General features: G+C 36.0%; 1 long non-coding RNA gene across 1 annotated transcript; it reads right to left on the bottom strand.

The window, feature by feature from the left end:
* Positions 1 to 12,166: 12,166 nt before the first annotated feature.
* Positions 12,167 to 13,352, bottom strand: LOC141403417 (uncharacterized). The gene is made up of 4 exons (XR_012412792.1): positions 13,216 to 13,352; positions 13,044 to 13,157; positions 12,575 to 12,973; positions 12,167 to 12,248 (listed from the first exon to the last, which is right to left on the bottom strand). It is a non-coding gene; the product is annotated as an uncharacterized lncRNA (long non-coding RNA).
* Positions 13,353 to 17,901: the final 4,549 nt, after the last annotated feature.

The following is a 17,901-nucleotide window of genomic DNA, read 5'->3' as shown; positions in this document are numbered from 1 at the left end:
TTTACACCAAATTGCAATTAAGATACACCACCCTACATCAAAACTTTCTTAGGCCAAACTCATCAGCTGGACCTGACTATAAAGAAATTAACTAAAGCTGAAATCTTACAAGCGATAATGTCCTTAAAACTTTCTAAAGCTCCTGGTTACGACTTGATTACTCCTAAGATTCTGAAGGAGAACCTGGAATACCGGTCGATCAAGTGAAATCTTATCGACCTACACCTATTACCAATTCTTTCAAAAGTATTAGAAACACTGTTCCTTAAAAGACTAATGCCCATTATAGAGGCTAGAAATATAATTCCAACGCATCAGTTTGGGTTAAAAAAAAAAAAAACATGGAACGATTGAGCAGATTCATCGCTTAGTTGAAACAATAAATGATACATTTGAATCAGAGAAATACTGTACCTCTCCGTTTCTAGACATTTCCCAAGAAACGGTTAAAGTGATGGCATATAAAAGCAAATGAATCCAAATCTACTCACATTACTTTCACGCTCAAAGACGGAACCTGTCCACCCGTTCAGATGAACCAAATACAACTTCCCCAAGAAACAGAAGTTAAGTATCTTGGACTTTATCTAGACAAAAACCAAGAGAAAAGCTCTAGCTATGAAAATTCTCTATAAGATTGGCTTTCGTAATTTTTTCCTAGGTTGTACCATTTTTGAGATACATATCGACGCCTCCAAACAATAGTATGCTAAGTCGACTTAACATGTTTTCAAGTTCTTTACATTTTTATATTTAACGTCCTTTAACTTAAATTCTGTCAAATTTTGGTAATAATCGGGCAATCCGAACAGAAGTTATAAACAAATATTTACTTAGCATAGTACTGAAGATCAAAGAAATTTCCAAACTTTTAGAGCTTGTCCTGTAAAACTCACTGTTCAGAATTAGCAAACTATTATTTGGAGGTGACGAACGTCCTTTAACTTAAATTCTGCCAAATTTTGGTAATGATCGGTCAATCCGAACAGAAGTTATAAACAAATATTGACTTAGCATAGTACTGAAGTTCAAAAAAATTTCCACACTTTAAGAGCTTCTCCTGCAAAACTCACTTTTTAGACTTAGCATACTATTATTTGGAGGTGTCGATATATAAGTTTAAGTTGGGAAATTGCAGTCATGACATTGTCCTAATTTGAACTTCTATATCTCAATAACGGTAAAAAGTACGAAGATATCATAAGAGTCAATCTTGTAGAGAATTTTCATACCTACAACATTTCCGTTAGTCCCATTTGGGGGGGACTTGGGATTTCCAAGCAAAATCGTGAAATCCTAAAAAACCCTTAAAAATGTCAACTTGAATCGCAATTTATTTAAAAAGCGCTCCGGCGATTTGTTTTTTTTTTTTATTTTACTAATTTATGAACATTGTAGTTGCATTTTAGTTTGATTCAAGAGCACCGTGATACAATTTTAGTCTGGCCCAATTTATTGAATTTCGTTTTTTTTGTCAAATTGAACCAAGATTGCTTTAATTTGATATTGTGTGTTGTCAAAGGATACAAAGCTCAATTCCGTAAATTGTAAATATTGGTTCATGTTTTGATAAGAAAAACGATGACCTCCCATGTGAGCTCTTTCAAAGGAGTTTGCTACAGTTTCCTTCTGAAGTAAATGTCACTTGGTATTTTGGAATTTCAATGAGTTGAAAATCTCGACGCAGAAAATTATTACTATAAAGTGATTATCATGAGTTAAGATATTCTGTTCCTCTACGTTACGAGAAAGAGGCGTTGCTCGCTATATTTCATCCCCTACGTCACCCAGGCATAAGCGATTACTTTCTGATATTTATTGTATATTGTATATGTGTATTCTGTTTGCTTTATGATCATGAATGATCTTCTCTAGAAAGATATTGAAATAGCACACGTAAGACTATCTCCTTGCCGTAAACCTCGTTTGTAGAGAACCAACAAATAAATGAAAGGCAATGTTAATGAGTATATTATATAAATTTTACTAAATATTATTTCACATAAAACAAGAATTATTTTTAATTTAAAATAAAGATTAAAATAGAATTAAACAAAAATTTTTCGTAGCTGATACGCCATGGGAGAGATATTACCCATTACTTTATTGATTGAGCCACTGTATGTTGGTGTTTGTGTGGCCTTGATCATTGCATTAAACAATTCATTTCATAAGCCAGCCAGCCAACCATATCACCAAGTAAGTAACCACATTGAATATCCCACAATTCATGGTGGGTGGGTTCAGTGAGTTGAGTTTAATTAAACTTTGTTTCGTTTGTATTTTATTGCCAGCGACACTAAGCGTTTGAAGTTTAAAACTGTCGTTTTATGCATTGAGTTTGTTGATTTTCGGTTTTTGTTTTTCCAGCAGATTATTAATATTTCTAATTAAAATGTTATCTGTTATTTTATTGGATTTAATTGTAAATGATATTTCCATTTTGTTTAACAACAATTGTCGACACTAATGTTAAAGTCGTTGTCGTCGATATTTGTTTGTGTGGAGTTTTGGTTGTTTGGTTGAAGTGATCATTGTTTTGAAATGATTTTGTCTCACAACATGGAAGAAGTTGCAGATAGACAGACAGACCGACCAACACTGTTGGTTATTAGCGAACTATTGATATCTGCAATGATAGAGGTGCAGGTGGTGTTACCTGAAAACACGATTTCCACAACAATTGTGGCACTTAGCCTCTTCGAAAGATCAATGACTTCGTAGTTTGTCTACACTTAATAAGAATGCAGGAGAACAATGTGGTTAGATAATAATACCGATTTTTACATGAGCTGAGTTAGAAAAAAAAGAGAAGAGTTAAAGAGTTAGGTAACTGCTTGGGAGAAAAGTTGAAGGTCAATGACAATTTGATTTGTTTAAATTAGAATAGATTTTCCCCCACAGTAGTGTATTACTGTGGTGTAGAGGTAATGAAATATAGCGTTTTCAAACCTAACGTTTTTTTGAAAATCTTTCATAGTAACGGTTTTAACAATAGGAAGTGTAATTTTGGTATTAACAAGTAAATAAGTATCTGGATCTGACCTAAAAAATAAGCAAATAAAATAATTATGCCTTCAAAATAAGTGGAATATGTAGATACCATAATGTAGAGCTTTACTAAATCATTAATAAATATCAAAAATGTTTAGTAACCAAACTTCTAATTAATAGAGAACTGGAAATATAAAATTACTGTAAACTAAGTTGGGAATAAATTTTTGAAAAAGTTTGAGGGTTAACTTGCACACTAGCCATTTTAGTATGTGTCGGCAGGGTTTTTTGGAGCTTTTGGGCTATTACCTCAGTAAGTATGGATGTAAAGTTTGGGCACCCTGCGAGAATTACCTTGAGAATTTGCCATTTTGGTTGACGCCGCACGGTGGATCAGAAATGAATTTTCCTGGCCAAAAATCAAAATTTAGTTTTGTCAAAAATATTTAATTCCTATATGGGGTTCGATAGTAAACATATTGAAACTAAGGAAATCAAAAAATTAGGTCAAAATATTGGAAGGGTGGTTCTAAAGACGGGGTGACGCACAATGTCGCGAGTTCATATTAACTGTGGCCAAAAATAGAAGGAGTTGTCGTAGGTGCATCAATTTTGGTACACGTACCTATTATTGACTTGCAATCTTCAGGACAAAAAATTGGGTTGGTCGGTCCACGTTTTGATATAGCCCCCATAGAACCGTACCTCCCGATTTTCGGTATTTTGAATTTTTTAGACACAATGACCAACCGAAAGTATTCAAATTTTGTGGTTAGCCTTCGGCAGAGGTATCAAACATTCCAACAGAGAATTGTGGGCTTAGGTCCACGTTTTGATATAGCCCCCATACAACGGTACCTCCCGATTATCGGTATTTTGAAGATTTTAGCCTCATTATTACACCGAAATTGCTGAAATTTGGTATTTAGTCTTCGTAGTGGGCATTATACCTTCACCTTGAAATTTGGCTGCATAGGTCCACGCCTTCATATAGCCCCCATAGGACGGTACCTCCCGATTTTCGGTATTTTGGAGGTTATAGCCTGATTATCACACCGAAATGGCTGAAAATTGGTATTAGGTCTCCGTTGGGGGACTTATAACTTTCCACCAGTAATATGTCGGTATAGGTCCTCGTCTTCCTATAGCGCCCATAGAACCGTGCCTCCTCATTTTCGGTATTTTGAGTGTTTTGGCCTCAATATCCACCCGATATGACTGAAATTTGGTGTTTAGTCTTCATATTGTTTGTGAGCATATTGAATATATCAAACTCTTGTTCTTATATATAAGAAATTTCTTTTAAAAAAATTTTTTGACCGATTAGTGGTCAAAAAACGGTCAATTTTTTTGTAAAAATTCGAATTTTGATATTCGCTGCTATAAATTTTTTTAGAAATTGGTTTTTTTAAAATTCTCTCGTTTGAAAGCAAGATTATTAGGTACCTAATAAGCCCACAAAAATATATGATGATCGGTTCATTCGTTTTCGCGCTATAGCCAACACCGCAAAACGATTTGTTAAAAAGGGGGGTATCCTCTCAGTGAGGTGGTCGCTGAAAAAGAGAAATGACACATTCGTCTGCAAACCTCTGCAGCTGGGACCTTTATATATTTGAAGTACTCACTTTTTACTACTCATACAGCAAAAAATATCGATATACACTTTTATACAAATTTTTTCCCACTCCACTCAATTTAAAATTTGCTTCAGAAAAATAATAAACTTAGTAATAAATGTTTGGGTAAATGTAAACACCATATGATTAACATTTACATGCAAACAAAAGTATAGCCAAGTTTATTACATCCCAGGAGAACTTAGGAACCACTTTTGCAGCGACCGTTACTTTTAAATTTTAAATATTAACGCATTATATAATTTATTAGTTTTAGAAAAAAAAACACAAAAATACGTATTAACTAAAATAGTCGGATTTAAATCCTCATATAGCAAAAACTACTTCACGTATTAGTACCAAAATTCAGATTCTTCTTAATTAATATGTTTTCTATCACCCCCCATCAATAAATTTGTTCAACAAAGTATTTAGTTTTTACCATTTTTGGCCACGGTCGTGACACTGTGTGACGTAGGGGATGGAAGATACCAAGCAGCGGTCCTGACCGGTTTTAACATGGCAAAGCCCAGGATTTATCTTGGTCCCTATTTCATCCCAAGTGGACACTGACCTCCCCGTGGTGTCACCTGGGGAACTGCCTTAAACACCCGTTGAAGGTAGTGAGCTAACATGTGCCGCGCGTTCACCCATAAGAACGTTAAAAACTTTGGTTTGGGCGTCGGGTTAGTAACCCTCCCCTAGAAAAAACAGCCTACTATGAAAAAACGAAAGAAAAGAAAAACAAACCCCTCTAAAGTTGACGAACCCCGCAAACGTTTTAAGGACCATGATCTGCGAATCTGCACCTGGAATGTTAGCACTCTTTATAGAGAAGGTGCAGTCTTCGCATTGGCAGATGTACTTGAAAAGTACAAGACCGATATTACTGCCATACAGGAAATACGATGGATTGGGAAAGGCGTCACAACAACACCAAAAGGTGACGCACTGTATTATAGCTGCCATGACGTAAAGCATGAGTTTGGTTGTGGATTCGTAGTTAGTCGGAGACTAAAACATCTGGTATCCAGCTTCACCCCAGTGAATGAAAGACTTGCTGCAATTCGAATAAAGCTAAATTCTTCAACATCAGCTTTATTTGCGCTCATGCTCCCACTGAAGAAAAGGACGAACAGACCAAAGATATATTTTAAGAGCGCTTAGAAGAAACATATGACCGTTGCCCTGCCCATGACATTAAAATCATTCTAGGCGATTTTAATGCCAAAATTGGAAAGGAGAATATCTTTGGCGCAACAGTCGGGAAATTCAGTCTCCACAGTGAAACATCTGACAATGGTATGAGGCTGATAGACTTCGCAGCTGCAAAAAACATAGTAGTTAGCAGTACCAGATTTAATCATGTCTATATTTATAAGGGCACCTGGCTGTCTCCAGATCAGAAAACAAGAAACCAAAGTGATCATGTTGTGATAGATGGAAGACATTCATCGAGCGTGTTGGATATACGATCGTTCCGAGGTGCAAACATTGATTCGGACCACCACCTTGTTGCAGCAAAGGTACGCACCCGCTTAAACGTAGTAAACAAAGTACGAACAGACACAACACGAAAGTTAGACATCGGTAAGCTGCAATCACAACAGATAGCCACAGCATATTCCACTCAACTAGCCCAATTGCTTAATCAAAGCACTCCTCACCACGATAACATATCAGCGCAATGGCAAAGCATTGCCCACTCCATGCAAACAGCCGCAAAATCCATACTTGGATACCAGAGACCTCCACCAAGGAATCCATGGTATGATCAGGAGTGTCGTGCTGCCACCGAAGAGAAAAAAAATGCGGCATATAGGGCTACTTTACAATCCTTAGCAACGCGTATCGCACGAGAGAGATACAGGGAGAAAAGGAGAGAGGATAAACGTCTTTTCCGCAGGAAAAAGAGAGAGATGGAAAAGCGGGAGTGTGAAAAAATCGAGATGTACAGGAGCCAGTATGAAGTCCGAAAATTGTACCAAGGGTGAAACATCAAACTGATGGCTTTGGTACAGGCACATCCTCCTGTAGAGACCAGCAAGGTAATTTGGTAACTGATACAGATAGTGTACTCAGGATATGGAAAGAACATTTTTCAAATCTGTTGGTATCCAATAGCAGCGAAGACGACGAAGATACTACAGTCCCAATCCCAGAAGATGGTATTGAATGTATACCGCCGAACCAAGATGAGGTAAAGACAGCAATTAATCGGCTGAAGAATAATAAGGCAGCAGGGGCCGATGGCTTACCAGCGGAGCTGTTCAAAACCGGAGGCGACACGCTGATAAGGTGTATTCATCAGCTAGTTAGCACCATCTGGCAGGAAGAACGAGTACCCGACGATTGGAACCTGAGTATCCTGTGCCCCGTCCACAAGAAGGGAGATAAGACTGTATGCTCTAACTATAGGGGCATAAGTCTACTCCCTATTGACTACAAGATCGTGTCATGGATATTGTGCGAACAACTAAAGCCTATGGTCAACGAGATAATTGGACCATACTAATGCGGCTTTAGACCTGGCAAGTCCACCATTGACCAGATATTTACCCTGCGGCAAATCCTGGAGAAGACCCAAGAGATGCAGATCGACACCTACAACCTTTTTGTCGATTATAAAGCAGCCTTCGACAGCCCGCTGCCTTCAAAGGTATTCCAAGCCATGTCTGAAGTTGGTATCCCCGCAAAGCTTATCCGGCTTTGTAAAATGACTTTAACTGACACGAGGTCCTCAGTTAAAATAGGAAAGAACCTCTCCGAAGAGTTTGATACCAAAAGAGGTTTCAGACAAGGAGACAGCCTTTCGTGTGACCTCTTCAACATCCTGCTAGAAAAGGTTATACGAGAGGCAAACGTCAAAAGAAGTGGCACAATCTACACCAATAGTCACATGTTACTTACTTATGCTGATGACATAGACATCATGGGCCGATCAGTAAAAGAAGTAACTGATACCTTTATGAAGGTCGAAGGAGAATCTGCTAAAGTGGGTCTGGCGGTAAACGGTGAGAAGACCAAGTTGATGGTGTCGACGCGCAATGCGTCCATTGAGCTCGGACCGACTGTGGAAGTTGGTTCCTATAATATTGAGGTAGTAAAAGACTTCGTCTACCTCGGCACCTCCGTAAACACAACAAACGACATCAGTTGTGAAATAAAAAGAAGAATTGTATTGGCCAACAGATACTACTTTGGTTTAAGTAAGCAGTTTAAAAACAAAGCCACATCTCGTCAAACAAAAATAACGCTCTACAAAACACTGATACTACCCGTGCTGATGTATGGCTCCGAAGCCTGGGTACTTGCGCAAGCAGACATGGCAGTGCATGGTGTGTTTGAGAGAAAAATTCTTCGAAAGATCTACGGACCAATCTGCGTTGACGGTGAATATCGACGTCGCATGAACCAAGAGCTGTATCTGCTATACAACGACATCAATATTGTTAAACGTATCGAGATGCAGCGATTGCGTTGGCTAGGCCATATCATAAGAATGAGCGATGATGAACCCGCTAAAAAGGCGTATAAATACGGACCGCTTGGCGGTGCACGCAGAATCGGCAGGCCAAGGAATAGATGGCGCAAACAAGTGGATGATGAGATGAAAAGGCGCGGTATTCCAGAGTGCGAAGCAACAAATAGATAGAGGAATGGAAAACAAATGTTCTGTGATGGGCCAGCTAAGTAAATAAGTAAGCCTCTAAAGACGGCTCTGCGAACAGTGGCCCCAAAACAAAATCACCCCAAATTCAAAGTGCAAAATGACCCCAAAAAAATATATGGGCTACAACAACACGAAATTTGGGGCTATTTTTCACCTTTTTTGGGGTATTTTTGTATATATTTTTTGGGGCAAAATTGCATTTAAATGAAAATGAAAAATTGCCCCAAATTATTAAAATGCAAGAAAACCCCAAAATTCTACGTTGTTTATTGTTTGGGCCATTTGCGTTTCATAGTTATTTTGTAAATGTAAATTTTTCGGAAAATGCAAAAATGCCCCAAAAAATGCCTTGTAATTTTTGGGGTCATTTTGCACTTTGTTAAAATTTGTAATTCAGTTTACATTCTGACTAAAATAACGGGTCAACTGTAGTTTCTAAAAAAATATGAATGGTTTGTTGTAAGAACTTTCAATTTCATCATTCTTAAAAGTTCTGCAAAGCTGTGAAGAAGTGCCAATTTGAATAAACAAAATAATAATATTATGGAGTGCGTATTTTTTGCGTGTGTGGGAGGCTTATGGAAAATCCCAAGATATGGAATATCCTAGACCTTTTTATACCGCCTGCATTGTCGAGGACGAGTTTACATATTGTATTTTTACATCTCAAAAATCTCTCAATTTATTTGTTGATAATGTCACTGATAATCAACGAAAATGGCTTATCGATGGAACATTTAGTATTGTTCCTAGTGGATGTTTTACCCAGCTGTTGGTAATATACATCGAGTACTGTGACCACGTAAGTAAAACATCATTCGTTCTATTTTTTTAAATATGTTTTTAATATATGATTTTTTTCAGATATTTCCAATATTTTTTGTGCTAACCGACAAAAAGTCTTCTCAGATGCATGAGAACCTTTTCAAATATATAAAGGAAAATGTTTTCGACATAAATCCGGCTGTGGTAATAACAGATTATGAACAAGGATTGAGGAAGGCTTTGAAGACTGTGTTCCCAAATGTAAAGTGTATTGGATGTTGGTAAGATTTTATACCGTATACAATCATTTTTTTCCAAAAAATTCAAATGTGACAAAATATATCATACATTTGTAAAAAGATATTGATAAGGATGTGTTGTGTCAGAATGGTAAAGGCTGCCGTAAGGGAAAAAATCGCGCGCGCGATTTTTTTGTTTCCCCTTCCGACATCCTTCGCCCTCCGGACGCAAAAATCAATATCAATCAATATTTTTCAATTGGATACTCATAAGAGCAGTTTTAAATAGTTCGTGCAAATTTTACGATTTTCCTTCTTTATAAATATACATTAAACTTTAGGTTTCACTTTTGTTAAGCTGTCAGAAGAAATTCGATCAAATGTAAAGACTTCATTAACTATCTGAGACAATCAAAGCCAGCTTCAAAAGCTTACTATAAACTTTTGGCACTCCCCCTGCTTCCTTCAGCGTTAATAAAAGATGGATTTCGTCAAGTTCGGACGGAAATTAATTTAATGGACAGTGAAAGGAAATGCTCAAAGTTCCTCAAATATTTTGAAAATCAATGGATAAAGAAAGTAAGTAAAATCTCTTTATAATAAATTTTTTCTAATTCATAATTTTCTTCAGATTGGATGCGAAAATTTGAGCGTTTCCAGCCAAAATACCCGCACAACTTCCGCTGTTGAAGCCTATAACGGTATTTTGAAAAAATGCATTCCTGCCAATGGCAACATTTTCAAATTTGTAAAATATTTACGCCGAGAAGAATTTTTTAAAAGTCGTGAGTTTGAAATGCTTGTAGCTAGGGATGCCATAATTGAGGAAGCAACCAATTTATTAAACGGTGGAAAAATTACTGTTGCAACATTTTTAACAAGAGTAATTTACAACAATAATATGAATCAACTTATTCCACCTGAAAATATATTTGAAGAAGATCCAGATGAGGAATGTCTATCCGGTGAAGAAGAAATAATGAATGTGTTGTTTGCAAGGATAATTTAGCAAATGTAGTACTTCTCCCTTGTAGACATTATCAAATTCAGCACACTTCCTTTGTCCATACTGCAGGGAGTCAGTTAAAGACAGTATTGTAGTTTTTATTTAATAAAAAAAGTGAATTTTTTTTGGGGTAAATTTGTATTTTTTATTTTGGGGTGAAAAATGTAATGAAGTATGGCCCCAAATTTGGGGCCATTTTTCATTTTGGTTTTGGGGTAATTTTGTCTTTTTTTGGGGCCAAAATGCTGGACACATAATGGGGCCAAACTTCGCAATGCACTCAGACCCCAAATTTGGGGCCATTTTGCATTTTAAGTTTGGGGTGATTTTGTTTTGGGGCCACTGTTCGCAGAGCCTCTAAAGACGAACATTTTCCCCATTTTTGGGAAATACGTAGTTTTGCCTGATTGACTGTTTGACCGTCCATGTCTTTCGGTCATTACTGACTAACTGACCTCTTAAAGAGCGTAGAAAGCTGGACTCCCACATTTTTCATAACGAGTTTGACGATTTTCATCCACTTGCAATCCCAAACAAAAAATTTCAACTGATATCACGGTGCTCTTGAATCAAATTTAAATGGAAGGTGCTTACACCTGGGAAGTTTTTGCGGATTCTGAAACTACAATGTTCATAGATGAAAAAAATCAAAAAACAAAAAAAAAAAAAAATCGGCGGAGCGCTTTTTAAATAAATCGCGATTTAAGTTGACATTTTTAGGGGTTGTTTAGGTTTTTACGATTTTGCTTAGAAACCGCAAGTCCTATCAAAATGAGACTGAAAAAAATGTTGTAGCTATGAAAATTCTCTACAAGATTGTCCTTTACGGTATTTTCGTAGGTTTTACCATTTTTGAGAGATTGAAGTTCAAATTGTGTAGCATACAACTAATTTATAGGAAGGGGATGGAATTAAAAGCATTTTCAAGAAGCAGGAGCACGTTGGTTTCCGGCCTTATTACTCGTCGTAACGGGGTGGGTTTAGAGCTTCATGCCTCTCCTTCAGCTACACGATATTATTTTAAAGTATGTGCTCTTCATTTACCGATAGATTAAAAGAAAAGATTGATAGATTAAAAGAATATTTCCGCTATGACCAACCAGGACAACTAGATGGTACGTGTCCAATACGCCCTCCCAACCTAATCACAACCTGTCATATCCATTTAACAATAGGTTTTAGCTGTGATTCCCTACTCATAAATACCTCCCTTGCCCTACTACACTATGGAACCAGACTCAGAAACTGTTTACATGCCGATAGACATCATAATTTTATTGAGTAACAATCCAAACTTATCCATAGAAACTAGGGTAAAATTACTGACTAAATTCATTTGACGTGATAGCAGTGTAAGCTAAACAGTAGCATTTGGAGCAACATAAGGCTCGCCAATGTAATAAATATTAATTCCGATAATTTCATTAGTGGCCTTGCAGTGCCAGATCGAAAAAATAATCCAATAATTAATTAAATGTTACTATGAGACAATATAACTTAAATATAAAATTCGAGACTCACATTAATGTATCTCAGGTATTCAGACTTAATATCTACGAAAACAAAACAAGATCAAATGTCTAATCTAGCATTGTTGACTGAGATCATAAATAAAGGAAAAAAAAACAGGTTTCTTTCGTCTCAGATAAAACACATCAAGAGATTTTAATTTACTCACAGTTTTGTGTTGGTACCGTAGCTCCCTCGTCGAAAGGCCTTTCACTGAGAACAGCTGGTCGTTGTTTCTTTGCTTTTGTCGAAGAGTGATTCTCTCAGTTGTCAACAATGTTGCTAAACATTTCATATCCAGAAATTAGCAACACGCTTATCACTGCTAGCTAAGCTGTTACAACATTTAGCGTAGCACAGAACCCAGTATTTTTTTTTTGCAAGTTAGAAATGCCATGTATGTATGTATGTCATGACCTATGTAGGTAATGATAATTGTATATCTGGGTTGTGTGTTTATACGTTTGATGAAACCATAAGGCAGAAAGAAAAAATAAATGTGAACTTAATAAAGCCATACACTGTGTAATCAATTGTCAGCACCTGAACTTCAAATGACTTTGGAATAAAAACTCGTTGGCTAAGTCTTAGAATATGCAATTGTAACACGTTTAACACTTCTTGATAACCGTAATAATAACTTTCTCAATCTTTTTGAGCTGAAACTCACTTACGGACTTTAATCAGATATCACTTGAAGCACATTTGCTGATAACTATTCACACGATATACATATATATGATCCATTTTTTTTAGCTTAAAATTATACTTAATGATAATTATCCCGCTTTCACTAGTTTCAAGCCCCTCAGAGCGTAGTTTGTTGTTGCTCCCAATAGTTATTTAGTTCACAGCTCAGGTTCAGGTGGTAATCACAAATTTCCGTGTAGCTTTTATAGTTTCCACAATGATTCAATTTAAAATTGGGATATTCGTAATTCGGTCAGCAATAGATTAGGAAATATTTCCGGCTTTTAACTTTAGACTTTTGAGGATTTAATTCGTATCAGATGACCACACTAAACATACAATGCACAGTAAACGGTAAAGCGGAATGACCGATGCTGATCGACATGAGTAAATCATTAATCCAAATGGGGGAATAGAACAACAGTATTTTGTATTTCTTTTGCTTGGAGTAGCTACCATTAGGCATTTGGTGCCAAATCTAATGAAATGAAATAAAGAGAACTCTCAATTAAAATGAGAATAAATGGATGAGGTTTTGCATTCATTACCGTATTCACGATATGGCACCATCATATTCATATAAAATAATTAAGACAATTATGATTGGGATTTGCCGGTTGTAGAACGTTTATATCGAAATGTTAAACGCCACTCGTAAAAATCTAAAGATTATGACAAATTTATTTTAGGAACTATATTACTTATTTATCTCGGACTTACATGTACCAAAGGTAATGGACTTTTGGTCTTTAAAGAAAATATAAGGTTTTTTTTTTTTGATTTTCCACAGCAATCAAATGAAAAAAATTACTGAATATGACTGAATATTTCTTTACTACTGCAAACCTTTTCCAAAGTGCCTAGGTCGACAAAATGGCCGAGAAACATTTTTTTTTACTTCCATCAAACCACCTAATAGCTGGCAAAAGCTCTAAATAGCAAAGGGAGAAATCAATAAAAGGGATAACAACCAAATAGCTGATAAATAGCCAAGTTAATCGAAAAAAATTAGCCAGAAGATGGCGCTGTAGAAATTTGTCAGACAACAAATCTCAACACAGATTTCTGTTTGATGGTTGCTCAAAAACAAACAAAAATACCTATAAATGAAATCTATTTCTGGCAAGCTCGAAATGGAGTTTAAGAAAATGTTGTAGCTGTGAAAATTCTCTACAGGATTGATGTTTATGATTTGTTCTCAGGCTGTACCATTTTTGAGATAAAAAAGCTCAGTTTACATTTTTAGGTTTTTTTGTTAGGGTTTCGCGATTTTGCTTGAATACGGCAAGTCTTATCAGCATTGGATCTGAGAAAATTTTATAGGGATAGCGTTTGCAATTTTTTTTTTAAATAGGCTGGCTTAATCCCGTTGCTGTTGTTTTAATATTTTCTTCTTCTTTATTTACTCATCCGTTATCCGGATATAAGTGATCGTACAATTCATTTTGTTTTTTAATATTTATAGCATTATATTTAAGTTATAGTATAGTGGTTGTCAGCTCTCTGTGTCTTGCAGCATTCAGCAGATCAGTTTCGACGGTATAGCATGTCCAGTCCATGATGTTTTTGAGCCAAGATGTTTCTTTTCTTCCTCTAGCACGCCTTCCATCAATTTTTCCTTTTAAAATTGCTTGTAAAATGTTGTATTTGTTGTTCCTTAATACGTGTCCAAGATATGCTATTTTGCGACTTTTTATTGTTTTTATTAACTGCCGGCTTACATTCATCCTTCCAATTTTCTTTCATCAGAGGATTTGAGCGTCCAAACTTCTGTTCCATATAGCAGCACCGACCAAACATAGCATTTTATAAAACGTACTTTCGTTGTTACGTTTATGTCATGGCTTTTCATAAGTTTGTTGTATTTACAAAAAGCATCTCGCGCCATCTCTATACGACTTTTAATCTCTTTCGAGGGATCCCATTGGTCGTTTATTAGTATCCCTAGATATTTAAAAGATCGCACTCTTTCTATTTCTGTACCTTGTACTTTTAAGGTCACATCTGCATGGGGATTTTTTCTGCTTATGACCATATATTTCGTCTTCTTCATGTTTATTTTAAGGCCATATTTCTCACTTACACGTGCAAGTTTCTCTACAAGTTTCTGGAGACCGGATATGCTTCCAGCCAGTAACGTGGCATCGTCCGCATACCTTATGTTATTAATTATGTTCCCATGAATTTTTATTCCGACGTTTTCTCCTTCTAGCGTTTCTTGGAATATTTTCTCTGAATATACATTAAATAATAAGGGAGATAGAAGACAACCCTATCTAACACCCCTTGAGATGTCAATTTCTTTTGTTGGTTCTCCACTTACTTCAATTCTTGCCGACTGATTCCAATAGAGACTTTTTATGCACATAAGTTCATTGTCTTGCATTCCTATATCATGTAATATTTCCATTAATTTATCGTGTTTGACGGTATCGAATGCTTTTTCGTAGTCAATTAAACACATGAATACATCTTTCTGGGCATCCCTACATTTTTGTGTTATAATTTGGATGCAGTATAATGCCTCTCTTGTACCCACTCCTTCTTTAAACCCAAATTGGGTATTTCCCATGTGTGCTTCACATATTTTGTATATTCTACTATGAATAATCTTTAGAAATATCTTCAAGGCATGACTCATTAAGCTGATGAGTCTGAAGTCACTGCATTGTTTTGCATTATTTTTCTTGGGTATTGCGATGAAGGTTGATTTTAGCCATTCTTCTGGATAGTTTCCAGTGTTGTATATGTAGTTAAAAAGGTTGACTAGTAGGTGTATATTGTGGGAATCAATAAGTTTCAGTAATTCTGATGGGATTTCGTCCGGTCCTGTAGCCTTTCTGTCTTTCAATGATTTTATAGCGCGTTCTACTTCGCTCTGCGTTATAGGCGTCCCTCTTCTTGGAATTTCCGAAACATCGTTCGCTATCAGTAAAAAGATTGGTAATATATTCCTCCCATATCTGCTTCCTTCCCTCCAAGTCAAATACAGCTTCATTGTTTTTGTTAATTAGAACTGGATTGGTTATTTTCTTTCCATATACTCCGGCGGCTTCCTTTAGCTTCTTGTGGAGGTTAAAATCATCGTGTATACTTTGTAGAAATTCAATTTCCTGGCATTTGGCATTCAAATTCGCATTTTATTGCAAACTAAATTAAATTGCAAACGCTATCCCAATAAAACAAAAACGCCACCAATGTTTCTAATTGAAGACACTGACACAGTCATATGTTGTTGCTGTAATAAGCAACCAACAAAATGTTGTTATGTTGCCTTCGTTGTAATTCAACGACACATAACAGTGGAGAAGGTCTGTCTTGTTTTGGAAACACTTTCGTCGGGGTTGTATGTAGTTGCCAAGGAAAAACTTTTCTTTGGTCACGCATATACCACTATGCAACACTGAAAATGCAAACAACTTCTCGTATGCATTTTTTGAAAGTATATATTTAGACTATAAAAACCCTAGTAGGGTTTTGTCCTGTCAGATCCAGTTCGGATTTTATGGCCTCATCTAAACCGGGCTAAATCTACACTTTTTTGCATTTATCAGGCCTTTATCTCAGAAACGAAAAGGAATTTGGCCTTGCTGTCTTTAGCAATATTGTAGCCCTAAAATAGTAGAACTTATCTTTTGAGTAAACCGCATAAGAACAACTTCATCTAGGGCATCAAAATCTGTAAAATATAGAAAAATTTACATAATTGCTGAAATTCTGGTCAGTATCGGCTAAACAATTGGGAGTTGAACCAAGTAACCTTTTGCAAAAATCTTCCAAATAAAGTTCTCAACAATTCTTTAGAACATTCTGAAACTCTAAAATGCTTACTTCCTGTTGTTTAAGCGGTATTTTGCATCATATCTTTTACAAAACGTATTTCAAACACAGTTCACATCCTGTCAGATCCAGTTCGGATTTTATGGCCTCATCTAAACCGGGCTAAATCTACACTTTTTTGCATTTATCAGGCCTTTATCTCAGAAACGAAAAGGAATTTGGCCTTGCTGTCTTTAGCAATATTGTAGCCCTAAAATAGTAGAACTTATCTTTTGAGTAAACCGCATAAGAACAACTTCATCTAGGGCATCAAAATCTGTAAAATATAGAAAAATTTACATAATTGCTGAAATTCTGGTCAGTATCGGCTAAACAATTGGGAGTTGAACCAAGTAACCTTTTGCAAAAATCTTCCAAATAAAGTTCTCAACAATTCTTTAGAACATTCTGAAACTCTAAAATGCTTACTTCCTGTTGTTTAAGCGGTATTTTGCATCATATCTTTTACAAAACGTATTTCAAACACAGTTCACATCAACAGTTTTTGCTCGCATTTCGGATTTCACTACATTATTGGCATTTTTATTAAATCGTCGTTGAAAAATGTACTGAAAACAACAGCATAGAGGCATTTTACTACTACTACATGTTCTGAAGAGTTGTGTATAACATTCCAGGGAATATTTTTCCAAAAGAAAATATTCAGAAAAAATTAACGGTTTTGGAGATACGGTGCGAAATGTATAAACATTGTGTATATTTTGCATATATTTTGAAATTTGAGGCAATAAATGTAGTTTTTCGAGTTTATTATTTCTCCAAATATTTTATTCTTGTCCTTAACTACAAATTTGCTTCAGAGGTCAGAAGATGATTTGCATTGGTTTCAGATATATAGCTCCGAATTTCTTTAAAAACTCAATATTTAACCATGCTTAGATGGGGCCATAAAATCCGAGCTGGATCTGACACAACAAAACCAAACTAGGGTTTCTTGTCGTTTGGGTCTGTACTTTCAAAAAATCCTGAGTTCGAATTGTTTGCACAAGATCACCTTAAAAATTTTGCACAGTGTACTTCGAGCTGACGATTGATGTTTGAGTATAAAAAGTTTTTTGAAGTATTTATTGAAAATAACGAGAAACAAGGAACTGATGAGATTCTGTGGCGAGAATCGAATCTATACTCTTCCCTGTCTTACCCCTTGGCGAACAATGCCAAATTTTCTCCACCAATAAATTTGTTGTTTTAAAATATTAAAGCAACAACAACGGTATTAAGCCAGACTATTAAAAAAATTGCGAACGCTATCCCAATAAAAAACGCCACCGATGTTTCTAATTGAATACACTGGCACGGTCATATGCTGTTGCTGTAATAAGCAGCCTACAAAATTTTGTTATGTTGCCTTCGTTGTAATTCAACGTAAAATATTAAAACAACAACAACTGGATTAAGCTAGACTATTAAAAAAAAAAAAACAGTCATTACTTTTCGATATAAAACGCGCCCTCTAGTCATTTCAGCTGGTCATCGAATAACTTAGAGGTTTTGGACCTATGCGTTAGGAAGCATGGACTTGCCCATGAAAAACATAATATCGCCGTAAACAGGATCACTAGGAGT

Source organism: Musca autumnalis, unplaced genomic scaffold (assembly GCF_047663935.1).
Source record: "Musca autumnalis isolate F117 unplaced genomic scaffold, ASM4766393v1 scaffold_4, whole genome shotgun sequence".
Taxonomy (NCBI): Eukaryota; Metazoa; Arthropoda; class Insecta; order Diptera; family Muscidae; genus Musca; species Musca autumnalis.
The sequence above is the reverse complement of the archived record's forward strand: the minus strand, read 5'-3'. Positions and strand labels throughout refer to the sequence as shown.